Genomic DNA, 20765 nt, shown 5'->3' with positions numbered 1-20765 from the left:
TGACTGTGGCTTATTGGTTCTGGGATAGGGTGAGTCGGAGAGTCATGAGGCATGCGTTAACCCCACAGGGGGAGTCTTTGAGGCAGTTGACCAGCTCATTTTTGATGGCGAAGCCGTCTCCGTGAAGGTGGTGTTCTTCCTCTGGTTTTCCTTTCCAGAAAAAGGTGTAACCTCCACCTTGTTCCTTGAGCTGGCCTTCCCCTGCCCGCCGGGTCTTGCTTAGGGAGGCGATGTCGATGTCAAAGCGTCTAAGTTCCCGGGTGACTATGGCGATGCGGCGTTCCGGCCTGTCGCTGTTAAAATTGTCCATGAGGGTCCTGACGTTCCATGTCCCGAACTTCATGTTAATGAAATGGAAGATGCCTGTGCGCGAGTTCTTTTAACGTGGGGTGGCCACTGCACACCAGCAACTACACGGGCTTGACAGAGCTAGGTCTTGGTCCAGTGGCAAGGGGGTCCAAGACGACTGGAGACCTGGCACTGCTGTATGAGCCTAATTGCTTACGGTGAGATGTTGGCCGCAAGCTCAGCGCTGAGTAGCGCCCTTGATGGTAGGTGGCCTAAGGCTTGGTTGTGGGCAGGCATTGAGAAGGTCAGTTGCCCGCTGGAATTCCGAGGGATGTTTTAAAATACCTTATTATTTCTTACTTTAGTGCTATCCGTCTCTCCCAATCCTTTGTGCCCTTTGTTTCTCCTTTCAAATGCTACATCCTGGTGCCCGTGCCCATCCCTCTTAGTTTCAACGTTTCCCAACAGCACTAGCAAACCTCCCCTCAAGGATATTGATATCGGCTCTGTTAAGGTGCAACCCTTCTGGCCTGTACTAGTCCCACTTCCCCCACAACCGGTCCCAATGCCCCAGGAATTTGAAACCCTCCCTCCTGCACCATCTCTCCAAACACACATTTATCTGCTCTATCCTCCTATTTCTATCACTTGCGCATGGCACCAGGAGGTCCTGCTTTTTAATCTCTTTCCTAGCTCCCTAAAATCTACCTGCAGGACCTCATTCCTCTTTCTACATCTCTATTGTTGTTACCGATATGGACCATGACCGCTGGCTGTTCACCCTGTCCCCCCAGAATGCCCTGTAGCTGCTTGGTGACATCCTTAAACCTGGCACCAGGGAGGCAACGTACCATTTGGAGTCAAGTCTGTAGCCACAGAAACACCTGTCTGCTCCCCTAACTATCGAATACCCTACCACTATTGCTTTCCCTGTCCAGCTCCTCCCCCATTGTACAGCTGGGGTGCCATGGACTTGGCTCTGGCTGTACTCCCCAGAGGAACCATCGCCCCCACCAGTACTCAGAACAGAATTACTGGTTGGAAAGCGAGGTGCACTCAGTGGACTCCTACATTACCTGCCTCGTCCTCCTCTACTGTCTGGCAGTCACCCATTCCCTCTCTGCCTCCGCACTCCTTAGCTGCGGAGTGACCACATGCTGAAACGTGCTATCCGCATAGCTCTCAGCCTAGTGGATGCACCGCAGTGACGGCAGCTGCTGCTCAAGCTCCAAAACCCTGAGTTCGAGCTCCTCCAGCTGACGACACCTCCTGCACATGTGGTTGTCCAGGACACGGGAAGCGTCCTCGAGTTCCCACACGGCACATGATGTGTATTCCGCTGTTCATTGAATTCCTGGTACAGCCCTGAGCAACACGATGGGAGGTCATTTGTTTAAAAAAACACCTTTGTTTTCACATACATGGAGTCATGTCATCCAGCAGCTGCCACCCTACTTATCCTGAATCCTTCCAAGCTAATCCCACCTTTTACCTGTTCCTGGCCTGCTCAAACTGCTGTGAAGCAGGTAGGCAATGCCACAATTTTTAAATTCTCAACCTTATTTTCAAATCCCTCCATGGCCTCACCCCTCCCCATCTCTGTAACCACCTCCAACTTCACAACCCTCAGATAACTGTGCTCCTCAAATTCTGGCCTCTTGAGCACCCCAGGTGGCCATGCCTTCAGCTGCATAGGGACTAAGCTCTGGAATTTCCTTCCTAAACCTCTCCGCTTCTCTACCTCTCTTTCCTCAATATCTACATCTTTGATCAAGTTTTTGATCATCTGCCCCAATATCTCCTTGTCTGGCTCGGTGTCAAATGTTGTTTTATAATGCTCCTGTGAAGCGCCTTGGGACATTTTAGTACGTTAAAGGTGCTAAATAAATATAAGTTGTTGTTGTGGCCCCTTCCCTGGCCACACTGCTCTGCCACAACCTGTATATAATGACTCTAAAGACTTGTTACTGTAAACTCACTCAGGTGCAAACCTGGTTCAACTTTATTTGTGCCCAAAGTGCGCACATGACATGGTACTCGCTCTTATATGCCAGGGCCCGCGCACACGCGCGTACAGCCCGATGACCTCCGATAGTGGCGCCCACTGGTGTCTAGTGACCCCAGCATCAATACATAACAACATCCCCCTTCAAGATCTTAGTATCAGTCTCTTTACAAATTAAGACAGTCTCTGGGGCTTTTCGCTCACGAGTTGATCGTCTCAGTTCAACTCCAGTTCTGGGCAAGCTTTCTGAGTCAGTTATGACTGGAGGCTGAGTAACCGATCTGATGGGAGTGGTAATGACCCTATCAGAGACTGAAAGTCCAGATTCAGTAATGACAGCAGAGTTCTCTGATGAATGAACATTGGTTGGTTGGTCACTGACTGAATCTTGCTCAACCGGTTCCAGTTTATCTGTGTGCCGCAGTTTTATCTGATCAACATGTTTCCTGCATGTTTGCCCATTCTTGAGCACGACAATAAACACTCTGTTACCCTCCTTCGCCGTAACAGTACCGGCGATCCACTTTGGACCTTGACCATAATTCAGCACATAAACTGGATCGTTGACAGAGCTATCACGTGACACAGCAGCACAAACATGATACCATTGCTGATTTTGACGTCTGTTTTCAACATGATCATTCAAATCAGGATGGACAAGAGAAAGCAATATACATGACAAACGAGTCTGCAATGAACCCTGAGTCACACGTTTCATGCTTTGCTTGATCGTTTGAACCGCACGCTCTGCTTGACCATTAGACACAGGTTTGAATAGAGCAGACCTTACATGTCTGATACCATTGAATTTCATGAATTCCTGAAACTCAAGACTTGTGAAGCAAGATCCGTTATCACTCACAACAATGTCGAGCAAACCACGAGTTGCAAACATGACACGAAGGCTCTCAATAGTAGCTGAGGACGTACTCGATGACATAATAATACACTCTATCCACTTTGAATATGCATCCACCACAACAAAAAACATCTTTCTCAGGAAAAGGCCCGCAAAATCGATGTGGATCCTCAACCATGGTTTAGATGGCCATGACCAAAGACTCAGCGGCAATTCCACTGGTACTTTACTTAACTGCATGCAAGTATTGCACTGATGCACACATGATTCCAGATCAGAGTCAATTCCAGGCCACCAAACATGAGCCCTGACAATGGCTTTCATCATGACGATCCCAAGAGGAGTGCTATGTAGTTCACGTACAAATCTTTCTCTGTCTTTCTAAGGCATAACAACATGATTGCCCCACAGTAGACAATCTGACTGAATGGATAGTTCATCTTTGTGCCGGTTGTAAGGTTTGGTCTCATCACACATTTCCATGATATTGCAGACCAATCACCACTGAGGACACACCGTTTCACAACCGATAAAATGGGATCATGGCTGGTCCAGATCCTCACTGGTTGAGCAGTGACAGGAGTTCCTTCACTCTCAAAAGCATCCATTACTAACAGTTTGAGGCGTCTCCACTTCAGATATGGGCAATGGCAGACGACTCAGTGCATCAGCACAATTCTCAATGCCAGTTCTATGACGAATAACATAATCAAAGGCAGACAATGTCAACGCCCACCTCTAGATACGGGATGATGCATTGGTATTAAAACCTTTGTTTTCCAAAAACAATGAAATGAGTGGCTTGTGATCCGTTTCGAGTTCAAAACGAAAACCAAACAGGTACTGATGCATCTTTTTGACCCCATACACACAGGCCAGAGCTTCTTTTTCTACCATGCTGTAAGCTCTTTCTGCCTTTGACAAACTTTTTGAGGCATACGCAACAGGTTGTAGCTTACCCGGCTCATTTGCTTGTTGGAGTACACAACCAACTCTATATGATGAAGCATCACAGGCCAATACAAGATGCTTACACGGATCATAGTGAACAAGCAGCTTGTTCGAACAGAGCAGATTCTTGGCTTTCTCAAAAGCTCCATCTTGAGATACATCCCAGACCCAGTTGTCGCCTTTTCTGAGTAGCACATGCAGTGGCTTAATAAAGTGCTCAATCTGGGTAACAAATTACCGAAGTAGTTGAGTAGCCCAAGGAATGAACACAGCTCCTTCACATTCTGAGGTCTGGGTGCATTTTTGATAGCCTTGGTTTTCGAATCAGTAGGCCTGATGCCATCAGCAGCAATCTTCCTCCTCAGAAATTCAACTTCAGGTGCCTTGAAGACACACTTCGAACATTTCAACCCAAGTCCCACTTTGTCCAGACGATGTAGGACTTCTTCGAGATTGATCAAATGTTGAGCAGTGTCGTGACCTGTGACCAGAATGTCAGCTTGAAACACGACAGTTATAGGAACAGACTTCAATAGACTCACGATGTTCCTCTGAAATATGGCTGCAGCCGAACGGATTCCAAAGGACACCTGTTGTAGACAAACAGTCCTTTATGGGTGTTGATGCAGGTGAGTTTCTTCGAAGTGTCGACAAGCTCCTGTGTCATAAAGGCCAATGTCAGATCCAGTTTAGTGAACGACTTTCCACCAGCTAGCGAACAGGTCATCAGCCTTCAGCAGCGGATACTGATCCCGTTTCGAAAACTGGTTAATCGTAACCAGGATCCACAGATCCTGACAGTGCCATCACTCTTTAGCACAGGAACGATAGGACTGGCCCATTCGTTAAATTCCACCGGTGATATGACCCCTTCACGTTGGAGTCTGTCAAGCTCAATTTCGACCTTCTCCCTCATCATGTACGGAATAGACCGAGCTTTATGATAGACAAGTCTTGCATCAGAATTCAGGTGAATCTGCACCTTGGCTCCAGTAAAATTTCCAATGCCCGGTTCAAACAAAGAAGGAAACTTCTTCAGCATTTGAGCACACAAAGCGTCATCCACCGAGGACAATGCTTTGATATTACTCAAGTTCCACTTGATTTTCTCAAGCCAATTCCCGCCGAACAGCGTTGGACCATTGCCTGGGATGATCCATAATGGTAAATCGTGAACCACACCATCATACGACACCTTGACTACTGCACTGCCAATCGCTGGTATGAGTTCCTTGGTGTAAGTACGCAACTTGGCATTGACTGGACTCAGCTTAGGCTTCACAGCCTCAGTGTCCCACAGCTTGTCGAATGTCCTTTGGCTTGTCGACTGACTCACATCCATGTCCAGCTCCACTGAAGCAGGCACACCATTCAGCTTCACATTAACCATTATCGGTTGGCTCTTTGTCAGGAACGAATACAGGCCATACACTTCCTCCTCAGGTATCTTGGGTTGCATAACCGGGCCAGCATTGGACTGGTCATCATCATCAATGTGATGATCTGCAGCACGCTTGCTCAGTTGTGGGCACAGTCGCTGAAGATGCCCCACTTTCGAACAGCCTTTACAGATGTATTGTTTAAACCGACACTGATGAGGCCAATGATTGCCCCCACAATGCCAACAGGGTGAAATCGGATTCGTACCAGTTGGCGGACTTTGACCAGCTACAGATTTCACATAAGCAGTCCAGTAGGCCCTGCCATAAGCAGCTCTGCCAGACGACGACACAATCTTGTTTACAGTACTTGCCGTGGAGCTCTGATTCTTCGATGATACCTGCCTTAAATTATCAGTCGCCATGCATGCCTGGGTAGTCGCGATGGCCTTGCTCAAATCCAGTGTTTCTGCAGCCAATAATTTCCAAAGGATCACATCATGGCTGATGCCTATCATGAAGAAATCTCGCAGCATGTCTTCCAACGCGTTTCCGAACTTACACGGCTCAGCCAGATGTCTTATCCCAAATCCCGACACATCCTGGCCCTCAGCATGAATGTGTATAGAAGCGATAGCGAGATGATGATCCCTCTTTTGGCTTGAGATGTTCACGCACCAAAGCGCACAAATCTCCATACTCTTTGTCCGTTGGAGGTGCGTGCGAGAGAAGATTCTTTATGAAGCCATAAATTTTTGGACCACAAACGGTGAGGAAAACCGCCCTGCACCTAACTGCGTCACCGGCTTCCTCCATCTTGTTGGCCACGAAATACTGATCCAGGCGGTCGATAAAATCCGCCCAATCTTCGCCTTCCACGAATCTCTCCAGAATTCCAATGGTGCCCATTGTGCAAGCGAAGGTTCTTAAGTTACCTCGTCGCCAAATGAAATGTATATAATGACTCGAAAGACTTGTTACTGTAAACTCACTCAGGTGCAAACCTGGTTCAACGTTATTCGTCCCCAAAGTGCGTACTCGCTCTTATATACCAGGGTCGGCGCACATGCGCGTACAGTCCGATGACCTCCGACAGGGGCGCTCCCTGGTGTCTATTGACCCCAAGCATCAATACATAACAGTATCACAGTCCCACACTGATTTGTTCCCAATAATCAGTTTCCCCCACCCCAAACGTGGTATTCTTGGTTTGCCAGTCCAGTTCTCTCCACAAAGTCAATTTTGAGATCTGGCCCGGCACATACTGAGGGAACTTATAGTCACAAACATGTACCGAGCTGGAGGTCTGGCAGTGGGGAATGGACCAAGGGCATATTCTCCTCATTCTGTCAACCCCATAAATGCTGACAGATAGTAGGACTCTCCCGACCCCCAAATTGGTCCTAGAACCCTTGACCTTCCTCCACATCGGAACAGGAATAGGCCATTCAACGAGATCATAGTTGATCTGTGCCCAACTCAATATTCTCGCCTTTGGCCCATATCCCTCAATACCTTTGGTTAACAAAAATCTATCAATCTCAGATTTAAAATGAACAATTGACCCAGCATCAACTGTCATTTGCGGAAGAGAGTCTAAAATTCCTACCACCCTTTGGGTGTAAAAGTGTTTCTTAATTTCACTCCTGAAAGGCCTGGCTCTAATTTTTAGGCTATGTCCCCTAGCCCTAGTCTTCCCAACGAGCGGAAATAGTTTCTCTTTATCTACCCTACCAGTTCCCCTTAGTATCTTGAAAACTTCAGTCAAATTAACCCTTCTAAATTCCAGGGACTGCAACCAGTTTGTGTAATCGCTCCTCGAAATTTAACCCTTGGAAGGTCAGGTATTCAGATTATTGAATTCTAATCTATTCAGCCTGATATGGGAAACAGTTTACCTCCCTGGGTTTGGGATATAGGGGATTTTTTCATTTAATTAACTTCCTCAATGTTTGGGTCTCCTTGAGGAAAACCATTTCCAACTGAGACGATAAGTATTTAACCCTCTCTCAGGCATCCATTCTAGTAAATCTATGCTGTTCAAAGAACCTCACCCCTAACCACCACGCCAAACACAGAACCTCCAATGCTCCAAGATTTTGTGACCGCGCCCTCCCCCGCCGCCAGATCTCCTAATTGACAAGTTTCTCCCCATGTTCTCAGACCCCAGGATCTCTCCCCCCCTCTCCACCACTCCCCACAGTGCTGCCACATCCTAGAACTATCCAGCTCATGCTGACAGACCAATAATGCACTGCACGTTACAAAGCGTAACACCCCGAAATCACCAATTTAAAAGGAACGGCTGCAGAGATCAGCACCCTATAAAAAGCAAAAGAATTCCAGCACCAGTGATTTAAAAGGAGCAGCAGCAGAAGGCATAATAGAAAGGTTGTAGTTATAGGGGATTCAATAATTCGGGGGAGGGGGATAGATAACATACTCTGCAAACACGACCGAGAGTCCTGGAAGGTGCTTTGCCTACCTGGTGCAAGAGTAAAGGATATCTTGAAGCAACTGGAAAATAACTTGAAAAGGGAGGGCAGGGAGGGCGGGGGGATCCAGTTGCCATGGTCCATGTCGTGCTCAATGATGTATAGAAGAATGGGGAGGAGGTCCAGTTAAGGGAGCATCAGAAGCTAGGAACTAAATTAAAAAGCAGGACCCCACGGGTGGTAATCTCAGGATTGCTACCCGAGCCACATGCTAATTGGCATAGGGACTAACAGATCAAGCAGGTGAATGTGTGGCTCAAGGGATGGTGTCGAAAGGGGATAAGGGGTTATGGGGAGCAGACGGGGAAGTGGAGCTGAGACCATGATCAGATCAGCCGTGATATTGAATGGTGGAGCAGGCTTGAGGGGCCGTATGGCCTTCTCCTGTTCATATTTCTTATGTTCTTATGAAAGGACAGGTTCCATTTCATGGGACAGTGGCACTGCCACTGGGGCGGAAAAGAGCTGTACCACTGGGACATGCTCCACCTGAACAGGAATGGGACCAGAGGCCCAGCAGAAAGGATAAATAGAGCTATTGATAAGAAAAGTAGGATTGGGAGGTAAACGAACATGGTGGAAACAACATAAGCCTGAAAAAAGAAATAGGAGATGAGAGCACAGGTCAGACCAAGGTAAGGAATAAGGGCAACATAAATGGTCAAGGAAGTGGGGGGGTGGCGGAGGTAGCTGTACTAATGAGACATAACATAATGGCAGTAGAAAAAAACGGCATATAACTGAGAAACAGAATCCATATAGATAGAAATAAAGAATAAGGGATTGATCACGCTAATAGGGGTATTCTAAGTCCACCTGATAGTGGCAGCGAAATAGAGGAAGAAATATGTAAGCAAATCTATGAAATTATTAAAAGACATAGAATAATAATCATGGAGATTTCAACTACCCCCAAATAAACTGGCATGAAGAGGTAGGGAAAAGGCAATGGAGATTTTAGTATCTACAGGACTCAGTTCTTACGCAGTATGCAAGAAGTCCACCAAGAAGGAATCACTGCTGTGTCGAGTAATTGGAAATGAACCAGAACAGACAAGAGAAGACACAGGGGAACATCTAGATATTAGCAATCATAACATAATGAGGTTTAAGATAATGATTAAAAAAGTACATAAATAAGACAAAGACCAAAGTAAAACATTGGGGGAAAAGCTACTTTTATGGGGATATGGGGAAGATAGACTGGAAAAAATATTAATATTATGGTAGTAGAAAAAAGTGATAGAACAGCAGTGGGAAATATTTTAAAAAGGTGATCAAGAGAGTTCAGGAGAAATATATTCCGCTAAAAATCAGGAATTATCCAACAATGAAACATGAATGAATAAAGAGATAAGGGCAAAATTGAAACTAAATAAAAAGGCATACACTAACTACATAGACAATAGACAATAGAGGAGTGGATGACAAAAGGGAATATGGAGAGGTTAGGAAAGAAGTAAAAAATGAGGAAGGCAAAGAGGAACTACAATATAAAATTAGCAAGAAATATAAAAAGTAATAACGTCACAGGAAATGACAGCAAAATGGCAGAAATATTGAACAGTTATTTGCCTCAGTATTTATCAGGGAGACTAACATGACATTAGAAGAAGAGATCAAAAGAGATACAACATTTAATACAGAAACTAGGGAGATAATTAATAAACTAATCAAACTTAGAGATGATAAAATACCTGGTCCGGATGGATTGCATCCGCACATTCTCAAAGAAGCTAGGGAAGATAGAGCAGAGACACTATTATATAAATTCAACAGAAAAGGGAATAGTGCCAGAGACTAGCATACAGCTAATATTATTCCTATATTTAAAAAATGAGATAGAACAAATCAAGGGAGTTAGCTTAACGTCAGTGGTAGGAAAGATATTGGAATATTTACTCAAAGATGTAATAGAAAAACAAGTAACAGAAAGAGTAGAGAAGGCAAATGTAGATATAAAAGGGGTCAGAGGGTCTAATAAGAAGGAGAAACTGAGGGAAATCCTTATTAGTCGGGAAATTGTGTTGGGGAAATTGATGGGATTGAAGGCCGATAAATCCCCAGGGCCTGATGGACTGCATCCCAGAGTACTTAAGGAGGTGGCCTTGGAAATAGCAGATGCATTGACAGTCATTTTCTAACATTCCATTGACTCTGGATCAGTTCCTATGGAGTGGAGGGTAGCCAATGTAACCTCACTTTTTTTAAAAAGGAGGGAGAGAGAAAACAGGGAATTATAGACCGGTCAGCCTGACATCGGTAGTGGGTAAAATGATGGAATCAATTATTAAGGATGTCATTGCAGCGCATTTGGAAAGAGGGGACATGATAGGTCCAAGTCAGCATGTGAAAGGGAAATAATGCTTGACAAATCTTCTGGAATTTTTTGAGGATGTTTCCAGTAGAGTGGACAAGGGAGAACCAGTTGATGTGGTGTATTTGGACTTTCAGAAGGCTTTCGACAAGGTCCTGCTCAAGAGATTAATGTGCAAAGTTAAAGCACATGGGATTGGGGGTAGTGTGCTGACGTGGATAGAGAACTGGTTGGCAAACAGGAAGCAAAGAGTAGGAGTAAATGGGTACTTTTCAGAATGGCAGGCAGTGACTAGTGGGGTACCGCAAGGTTCTGTGCTGGGGCCCCAGCTGTTTACATTGTACATTAATGATTTAGACGAGGGGATTAAATGTAGTATCTTCAAATTTGCAGATGACACTAAGTTGGGTGGCAGTGTGCGCTGCGAGGAGGATGCTATGAGGCTGCAGAGTGACTTGGATAGGTTAGGTGAGTGGGCAAATGCATGGCAGATGAAGTATAATGTGGGTAAATGTGAGGTTATCCACTTTAGTGGTAAAAACAGAGAGACAGACTATTATCTGAATGATGACAGATTAGGAAAAGGGGAGGTGCAATGAGACCTGGGTGTCATGGTACATCAGTCATTGAAGGTTGGCACGCAGGTACAGCAGGCGGTTAAGAAAGCAAATGGCATGTTGGCCTTCATAGCGAGGGGATTTGAGTACAGGGGCAGGGAGGTGTTACTACAGTTGTACAGGGCCTTGGTGATGCCACACCTGGAGTATTGTGTACAGTTTTGGTCACCTAACTTGAGGAAGGACATTCTTGCTATTGAGGGAGTACAGCAAAGGTTCACCAGACTGATTCCCGGGATGGCGGGACTGACATATCAAGAAAGACTGGATCAACTGGGCTGGTATTCACTGGAGTTCAGAAGAATGAGAGGGGATCTCACAGAAACTTTTAAAATTCTGACGGGTTTAGACAGGTTAGATGCAGGAAGAATGTTCCCAATGTTGGGGAAGTCCAGAACCAGGGATCACAGTCTAAGGATTAGGGGTAAGCCATTTAGGACCGAGATGAGGAGAAACTTCTTCACCCAGAGAGTGATGAACCTCTGGAATTCTCTACCACAGAAAGTTGTTGAGGCCAATTCACTAAATATATTCAAAAAGGAGTTAGATGTAGTCCTTACTACTAGAGGAATCAAGGGGTATGGCGAGAAAGCAGGAATGGGGTACTGAAGTTGCATGTTCAGCCATGAACTCATTGAATGGCGGTGCAGGCTCGAAGGGCCGAATGGTCTACTCCTGCACCTATTTTCTATGTTTCTATGTTTCTAGTAGATGGATATACTTGGATTTTCAAAAGGCCCTTGATAAAGTACTGCATAGTAGACTCCCAACTAAGGTCAGAGCACATGGAGTCATGGGACAAGTAGCAGAATGGACAGCAAGCTGGCTACAACACAGAAAATAGGCATTAAAGCTATATACTCAAGACTGCCGAAAGGTAGGAATAGAATCATAGAATGATACAGCACGGAAGTAGGCCATTTGGCCCATCGTGCCTGTGCTGGCTCTTTGAAAGAGCTATCCAATTAGTCCCACTCGCCTGCCCTTTCCCCATAGCCTTGCAATTGATTCCCATTCAAGTATTTATTCAATTCCCTTTAGAAAGTTATTATTAAATGTGCTTGCACCAACCTGTGGTGTTCTACAGGGATTGTGTGCTGGGACCACTTTTGTTCACTATTTACATAAGCAGACTTGGGAATCTGAAGTACAATTTCAAAATTTGGGGATGACAACAAATTGGGGGTATAGTTAATACTGAGGATGATCGTGGCAAAATACAGTAACATGTTAATAAACTTGCAGAATGACCATGTAAATGGAAAATTAATATAGGCAAGTGTGAGGTGGTGCATCTTGGTAGGAGGAATAAGGAGACCACATACTCCTTGGAAAATAAGAGTGTAAATTGAATAGAGAAGCAAATAAATTTAAGGGTTCAGATTCACAAATCATTAATAGTAGCAATGCAGGTTAACAAGGCCATAAAAAATATGAAAAAAAAATGCTGGGGAAGTTAGATGTAGTCCTTACTACTAGGGGGATCAAGGGGTCTGGCGAGAAAGCAGGAATGGGGTACTGAAGTTGCATGTTCAGCCATGAACTCATTGAATGGCGGTGCAGGCGCGAAGGGCCGAATGGCCTACTCCTGCACCTATTTTCTATGTTTCTATAAACGGATGCTTCTCAGAATGGCAGGCAGTGACAAGTGGGGTGCCGCAGGGCTCAGTGCTGGGACCCCAGCTATTTACAATATACATCAATGATTTAGATGAAGGAATTGATGTAATATCTCCAAGTTTGCAGATGACACTAAGCTGGGTGGCGGTGTGAGCTGTGAGGAGGATGCTAAGAGGCTGCAGGGTGACTTAGACAGGTTAGGTGAGTGGACAAATGCATGGCAGATGCAGTATAATGTGGATAAATGTGAGATTATCCACTTTGGTGACAAAAACAGGAAGCCAGATTATTATCTGAATGGTGGCAGATTAGGAAAAGGGGAGGTGCAACGAGAGCTGGGTGTCATGGAACATCAGTCATTGAAAATTGGCATGCAGGTACAGCAGACGGTGAAGGCGGCAAATGGCATGTTGGCCTTCAAAGCTAGGGGATCTGAGTTTAGGAGCAGGGAGGTCTTAATGCAGTTGTATAGGGCCTTGATGAGGCCTCACCTGGAGTATTGTGTACAGTTTTGGTCACCTAACTTGAGGAAGGACATTCTTGTTATTGAGGGAGTGCAGCAAAGGTTCACCAGACTGATTCCCGGGATGGCAGGACTGACATATGAGGAGAAACTGGATCGACTGGGCCTGTATTCACTGGTGTTTAGAAGAATGCGAGGGGATCTCAGAGAAACATATAACATTCTGACGGGACCAGACAGGTTAGATGCAGAAAGAATGTTCCCGATGTTGGGGAAGTCCAGAACCAAGGGTCACTGTCTAAGGATAAGGGGTATGCCATATAGGACCGAGATGAGGAGAAACTTCTTCACTCAGAGAGTTGTTAACCTGTGGATTTCTCTACCGCAGAGAGTTGTTGATGGCAGTTCATTAGATATATTCAAGAGAGAGTTAGATATGGCCCTGACTGCTGAAGGGATTAAGGGGTATGGAGAGAAACCAGGAAAGGGGTACTGAGGTGAATGATCAGCCATGATCTTATTGAATGGTGGTGCAGGCTCGAAGGGCCGAATGGCCCACTCCTGTACCTATTTTCTATATTTCTATGTTTCTAGAGGAATAGAATTGAAAAGCAGAGATGTTATGTTAAACTTGTATAGAACCTTGGTTAGATCACGCTTAGCATACAGTGCACTATTCTGTTCTCCATATTACAGAAAGGATATAGAGGCACCGGAGAAGGTGCAAAAAATATTTATGAGTGTGATACCGGAATTAAGATGTTGTAACTGTCTGGAAAGACTGAACAGGCTGGGGCTCTTTTCTCTGGAAAAGAGAAGGATGAGGAGTGACTTAATAGAATTCTTTAAAATTATGAAAGGGTTTAATAGGGTAGACGTAGAAAAGATGTTTCTTTTTTTTTTGGTCATCTGTACCAACATCTCCTTATATGGCTCGGTGTCAAATTGTTTTTTTGATAGCATTCCTGTGAAGCATCTTGGGAAATGTTATTATGTTAAAGGTGCTATATAAATATAAGTTGTTGTTGTGGGGAAGTCCAAAACTAGGGATCATAAATATAAGACAATCACCAATAAATCCAATAAAGAATATTTACCCAAAGAATGGTTAGAATGTGGAACTTGCTACCTGAGGCTAATAGCATAGATGCATTTAAGGGGAAGCTACATGACAGAGAAAGGATAGAAGGATATGCTGATACGGTTAGATGCAGTATGATATGGAGGCTCCTGTGGAGCATAAAAACACCAACATATATTTGAGTATAGAAGCAGGGAGGTCTTACTGCAGTTGTACAGGGCCTTGGTGAGACCACACCTTGAGTATTGTGTGCAGTTTTGGACTCCTAATCTGAGGAAGGACATTCTTGCTATTATGGGAGTGCAGCAAAGGTTCACCAGACGAATTCCCGGGATGGCAGGACTGACATATGAAGAAAGACTGGATTGACTTGGCTTATATTCGCTTAGAAGAATTTAGAAGAATGAGAGGGGATCTCATAGAAACATATAAAATTCTGACGGGATTGGACAGGTTAGATGCAGGAAGAATGTTCCCGATGTTGGGGGAAGTCCAGAACCTGGGGTCACAGTCTAAGGATAAGGGGTAAGCCATTTAGGACCGAGATGAGGAGAAACTTCTTCACCCAGAGAGTGGTGAACCTGTGGAATTCTCTTCCACAGAAAGTTGTTGATGCCAGTTCATTAGATATATTCAAGAGGGAGTTAGATGTGGCCCTTATGGCTAAAGGGATCAAGGGGTATGGAGAGAAAGCAGGAAATAGATACTGAGGTGAATGATCAGCCATGATCTTATTGAATGGCGCTGCAGGCTCGAAGGGCCGAATGGCCTACTCTTGCACCTAATTTCTATGTTTCTAGTTGGGCCGAATGGCCTGCTTCTGTGCTGTAAATTTAATGTAAAGTACCAAAGCAACATATCTGCTGATTCTCCGTAAGAAATACCAAGAAGTAAGAAATAATCTTTAAAAAAATAGTATATTTAGCATACGTCAGGCATTATACATGTAAATGTGTAAATTTCACCATCATATTCTTAAAACAGCAAAAAAACAGAATTCTATATTAGCAAAATCTATCAGGAAAGCAGAAACTTAAAGAATCTAAAACCTTTTGACTACAATAAATTGGAAGTCTTTAACTATAGGAAGTGACAAAAATATACCATTAAAAAAACTGAAACAATCAATCATTTTCGAACATCTTGCTTTTGCTATTTTTCTTTTCCCACAAACTTAAGCACTAAGATTCAGAAGGTTTCTTGTAAAATAAAAATTAAACATCCATATTTCACAATAATATGATTAACCTTACCTATAAAATGGTCTTTGAGTTCCTTAATATTTGAACATGGAGGTCCTAATCTTTCTCAAAATCCTAGTTTGGATTGATATTTTTCTCAGAACTACCTGCTAGCTGAAGGGAGTTAACAAGTACACTCGTGCTTACAATTCCCATAATGCTGCAATCTGAGCATGTGCAAAACTTGGTATAAACAGGATTTCTGAATTTTAAGCTATTAAGTAATTAACTCTCACTTGATCAAGAACCTAGCTCAGAGCAAAAGGGTATGATTACAGCATGTGTGATTATATAATCTTTATTTTAACCAAGTATTTGAACACAATGATGGTTTGTTGCTTGTTTTTTCAAATGATTTGAAATCAAGCTGGAAGTTGATTTTAAGAAACCTTTTTGAGTAAAAGGTTCCTTGAGATATAGAGAGAAAGACACGGGAGGCGATTTTAGCATCTGTGTTTTGTTTAAAATTCAAAATTAGTTTTTCTCAGAAATATTTAATTAAGCAGCTGTGTTTGTTAGTTATATATCACACTGCAGTGGGATAGAGGAAACATTATTTATTTTCCAAGAACCAATCGAAAAACATTGGCTCATTATCTGTAGACAGAAGTCTTACACACTTCTTCCCAAAAACTTACACTGAAGTTGGCACTATGAACCCACTTCCAAATCCCAGCCCCCAACAGCGGTGTAATCGCTGACTTACAACGAGCTAGGTCCACATCTACAGACTAAGATTGGTTCAGAAAGCATACAAGTCCTGTCCATCACATTTCCTCCAACTGCATCATAGTAATACCAATAAAAATTCTAATCTTGTTTCTTTGTCATTTACAAATGATTCACTCATATTCAAATTTCTTCCACCCAATTCCAACAGAATGGGATTGATTCATATTCAAATTTATTAATTTTCATGAAGCAGCAAGCCATCAGAACTGAACAGCAGCAAGCTGAAATAAGAGTACAATAAACTTACACTTGTATATATATTTTATTCCTCAGAACTAGAGAAGTTAATTGCATAGAGCATGTCTATGCCAGCTCTTTGTTAGATACTAATCCACGACAATATGCAAGCCGTGATCCTGACAAATGGATCTACCACAGACTCAATCCACGCCTGGACCGGGGTCAAGCGGGGCTGCGTCATCGCGCCAACCCTCTTCTCGATCTTCCTCGCTGCAACGTATCTCACACTCAGCAAGCTCCCCGCTGGAGTGGAACTAAACTACAGAATCAGTGGGAACCTGTTCAACCTTCGTCGCTTCCAGGCTAGATCCAAGACCGTCCCATCCTCTGTCATCAAACGACAGTACGCGACGACGCCGTGTCTGCGCACATTCAGAGGCTGAACTCCAAGCCATCGTCAACATCTTCACCGAGGCATACGAAAGCATAGGCCTTACACTAAATATCCGTAAGACAAAGATCCTCCACCAACCTGACCCCGCCACACAGCACTGCCCCCCCGGTCATCAAAATCCACGGCGCGGCCTTGGACAACGTGGACCGCTTTCCATACCTCGGGAGCCTACTATCAGCAAGGGCAGACATCAACGCCGAGGTCCGACACTGCCTCCAGTGCGCCAGCGCAGCCTTCGGTCACCTGTGGAAGAGCGTGTTCGAGGATCAGGCCCTCAAATCTGGCACCAAGCTTATGGTCTACAGGGCTGTAGTGATACCTGCCCTCCTGTATGGCTCAGAAACATGAACCATATACAGCAGACACCTCAAATCGCTGAAGAAATACTACCAACGATGTCTCCGCAAGATCCTGCAATTCCCCTGGGAGGATAGACGCACCAATGTCAGTGTTCTCGATCAGGCCAACATCCACAGCATCGAAGCACTGACCACACTCGACCAGCTCCATTGGGTGGTCCATATTGTCCGCATGCCCAACACACGGCTCCCAAAGCAAGCGCTCTACTCGGAACTCCTACACGGCAAGCGAGCCCCAAGTGGGCAGAGGAAACGTTTCAAGGACACCCTCAAAGCCTCCTTGATAAAGTCCAACATCCCCACCGACACCTGGGAATCCCTGGCCAAAGACCACCCTAAGTGAAGGAAGAGCATCCGGGAGGGCGCTGAGCACCTCGAATCTTGTCACTGAGAGCATACAGCAAACAAGCGTAGGCAGAGGAAAGAGCATGCAGCAAACCAGACTCCCCACCCACCCTTTCCTTCAACGACTGTCTGTCTCACCTGCGACAGAGACTGTAATTCCCATATTGGACTTTGCAGTCACCTGAGAACTCACTTTTAGAGTGGAAGCAAGTCTTCATCGATTTTGAGGGACTGCCTATGATGATGAGACACTAATCCTGCCCTGCTCTCATCTGGAATTTAGAAGAATGAGAGGTGATCTCATTGAAACATACAAGATTCTGAAGGGGATTGACAGGGTAGATACTGAAAGGTTGTTTCCCCTGGCTAGAGTGTCTAGAACTAGGGGGCACAGTCTTAGGATAAGGGGAAGGCCATTCAAGACAGAGATGAGGAGAAATTTCTTCACTCAGAAGTTGTGAATCTTTGGAATTCTCTGCCCCAGAGGGCTGTGGATGCTCAGTCTCTGAATATATTCAAGGCTGAGATAGATAGATTTTTGGAGTCTAGGGGAATAAAGGGATATCGAGATCGGGCGGGAAAGTGGAGTTGAGGTCGATGATCAGCTATGATCTTATTGAATGGCGGAGCAGGTTCGAAGGGCTGTAGGGCCTACTCCTGCTCCTATTTCTTATGTTTTTATGTTCATCCCAAAGAATTACCACCTCGATTCCCTCCCTTCACTTCAGTCTCTCCAATTACCTAACCCCGGCACAAACACTCAACCCCGTACCCAGAAATGAGATACATGACCAGATAATCTGTTTTTAGTGGTGTTGGTTGAGGGATAAATTATTGGCCAGGAGACCATCAGAACTCATCTGCTCTTCTTTGAACAATGCCATGGGATCTTTTTCCATCCACCTGAAAGAGCAGACGGAACCTCCATTTAACATCTCATCCAAAAAACAGCACCTCCGACAGTGTAACACTCACTCAGTACTACCCTGAAGTGTCAGCCTGGATTATGTACTCAATCCTGGAGTTGGGACTTGAAATCACAGCCTTCTGACTCAGAGACAACAGTGCTACCACCGAACAAAAAATGTACCACTTTAGACATATCTCCACAGGAATTACCTGAGCAGTGGCCTTAAAGGGATGGGTTAACCGAAATAGAATTCAGCATCAGCAGCTAAACATGATAATTGTGTTCTAGAGTCCGACTACCATGAGCAAGTGATAAATTAGTATTTTGATAGTAATTTGGCATTCGCTGTCAAGAGGTACACGAGTCCACTTGGGCGAGTTATTCAGGTCTGCTGTCACCTATGAATCATCAACTTCCAGAAGTGCAGCGAGAAAAATAGAAAAAATAAATCAGTGGTCCAGGTGTACTCCACTAGGCAATAGGTGCTCTCACACTTTCTGTCAGCCGTGACTTAGTGGTAGCACTCTCGTCTCGGAGTCAGAAGATCATCGGTCAAAGCCGCACTCTAGGACTTCAGCACATAATCTGGGCTAAGACTCCAATGCAGCACTGAGGGAGTACTACACTGTAGGGGGTACCTGCCATTTGGATGAGATGTTAAACGGAGGTCCCCTCTGCCCTCTCAGGTGGGCATAAAAGAACTTTGATCAATGGCACTATTCGAAGAAGAGCAGAGAAGTTCTCCTGGTGTTCTGGCAAACATTTGTCCCTCAACCAACAACAACACCACTAAAAAACTCTTTTATTGGTCACTTATCTCATTGCTCCTTGTGGGATCTTGCCATAAGCAAATTGGCTGCCTGTTTCCCTATATTACAACAGTGATCACACTTCCAAAACAATTCATTGCCTGTGAAGCGCTTTGGAATGTCCTGAGATGGTGAAAAGCGCTACATAAATGCAAGTTATTTCTTTCCTTTACCAGACAGTTTTTAAGTGAAGATTTCAAAGCAGACCATCAGACCATCCAGGTCATCTGACAGTCATGAAAGGTCCATGCTGCAAGGACACGTCAGGAGAACGGGAAGATAATAATAACCAGGTTAGTCCCTGACAGTTTGCAATAACATTTAATTGTGTTTAAAATTGAAATTGAGATGCATTTGTTTATTTTATAAAAACCATGCAAGCAAATTCCTAATGGACACAAGATTTAATGCACTGTTCAAAAAATTCTGAATGACGGTAAATATGCAGATATTTGGCATATTCTGCTTAACAACAAAATTTTAGTGCTGCCACTGCCTCACATGGGATTAAAAATAAATTCATCATCCATATTTGAATCCCTCATTGTTGAGTCAGCATCTGCAAGTTGCTATGTAACAAAAGTAATTGTCACATGAAAGCTATATGTTCCTTTTTCAGAAATGCTAATTTGTTATGGAACCCAGTGGTTTGAATCCTGTGTCTCACACCACCAATATTCAAACCTAAAATATCATGAGCCTTTAGCATCATTCTTTTAAAAAAAATTATTTTTTGCAATAATTTCAGTATACAAGTACAAATAGGAAAACCATGCGAGCAGAATTGTGAAAACATCATAAATTACAAATCGCTATTGGTAATATTCATGCACAAATGCTTAATGCATTCGTAGAACATTCCTGTCCACTATTTTAAGAGAGGTTAACCCTATATTTTATATTTCAGACAAATTTGTTGTCAATAGCAGTTTCTGTAGGCAACAGAGGAAACTGCTCAGATCTTGCACAATGCACAGTGCACAGTGCCAACAATTCCCATATCCCCAAAACTCTAACCCTAAACAGTAACCATACACCCCCCATTCCCCCCCCCCCCCTCCAAGCTACGGTGTCAGTCGTGCAGTGCAGGACGGCTGCAGTGTCAATCTTCACTCCATATTTTTAAATCTCATGACCATTCTTAATTTAGAATCTCAAAGTTCTAAATCTTCAAGCGATTTAAAAAACACACACACCATCACCCACCACGTAACCAACCAGCACTCAGCTTCCAATGAGCCCCAACTTTCACATTGTTCCCACTGTTTCAAAAGCCTCATTTTTTTCAAGCAGTCCTAACCTGCCTTAGTTCCCCGCCTCCACTAATACAAGGTTATTAATAAGGGAATTAAGGGTTACGGGGAACGGGCGGGTAAGTGGAGCTGAGTCCACGGCCAGATCAGCCATGATCTTGTTGAATGGCGGAGCAGGCTCGAGGGGCTAGATGGCCTGCTCCTGTTCCTAATTCTTATGTTCTTATGTATTAATCCTGCCATCCACATAAAACAGAGATTCTAAATAATTTCCACACGGACTATATTCTGCCAGTGACACGAGCAATTGGTTTGTAAAGGAGGCAGACAAATATCAAATACTGTACTAACAATAATCCCATTCCTGCATCTCGGCTGGGAGTGCAGTGCCTTAATAGTCTTAAATA

The 20765-nt window shown here is 44.2% G+C and overlaps 1 protein-coding gene across 11 annotated transcripts in view; it reads right to left on the bottom strand.

Moving 5' to 3' along the window:
- The window catches only part of fam49bb (family with sequence similarity 49 member Bb), a 253404-nt gene that overhangs the window by 205805 nt on the left and 26834 nt on the right, over positions 1-20765 (bottom strand). The gene's annotated exons all lie outside the window — the stretch shown is intronic.

The sequence above is a fragment of the Pristiophorus japonicus genome, chromosome 1, assembly GCF_044704955.1.
Source record: "Pristiophorus japonicus isolate sPriJap1 chromosome 1, sPriJap1.hap1, whole genome shotgun sequence".
In the NCBI taxonomy this organism is placed as follows: Eukaryota; Metazoa; Chordata; class Chondrichthyes; family Pristiophoridae; genus Pristiophorus; species Pristiophorus japonicus.
This window is presented reverse-complemented; position numbering and strand designations above follow the sequence as displayed.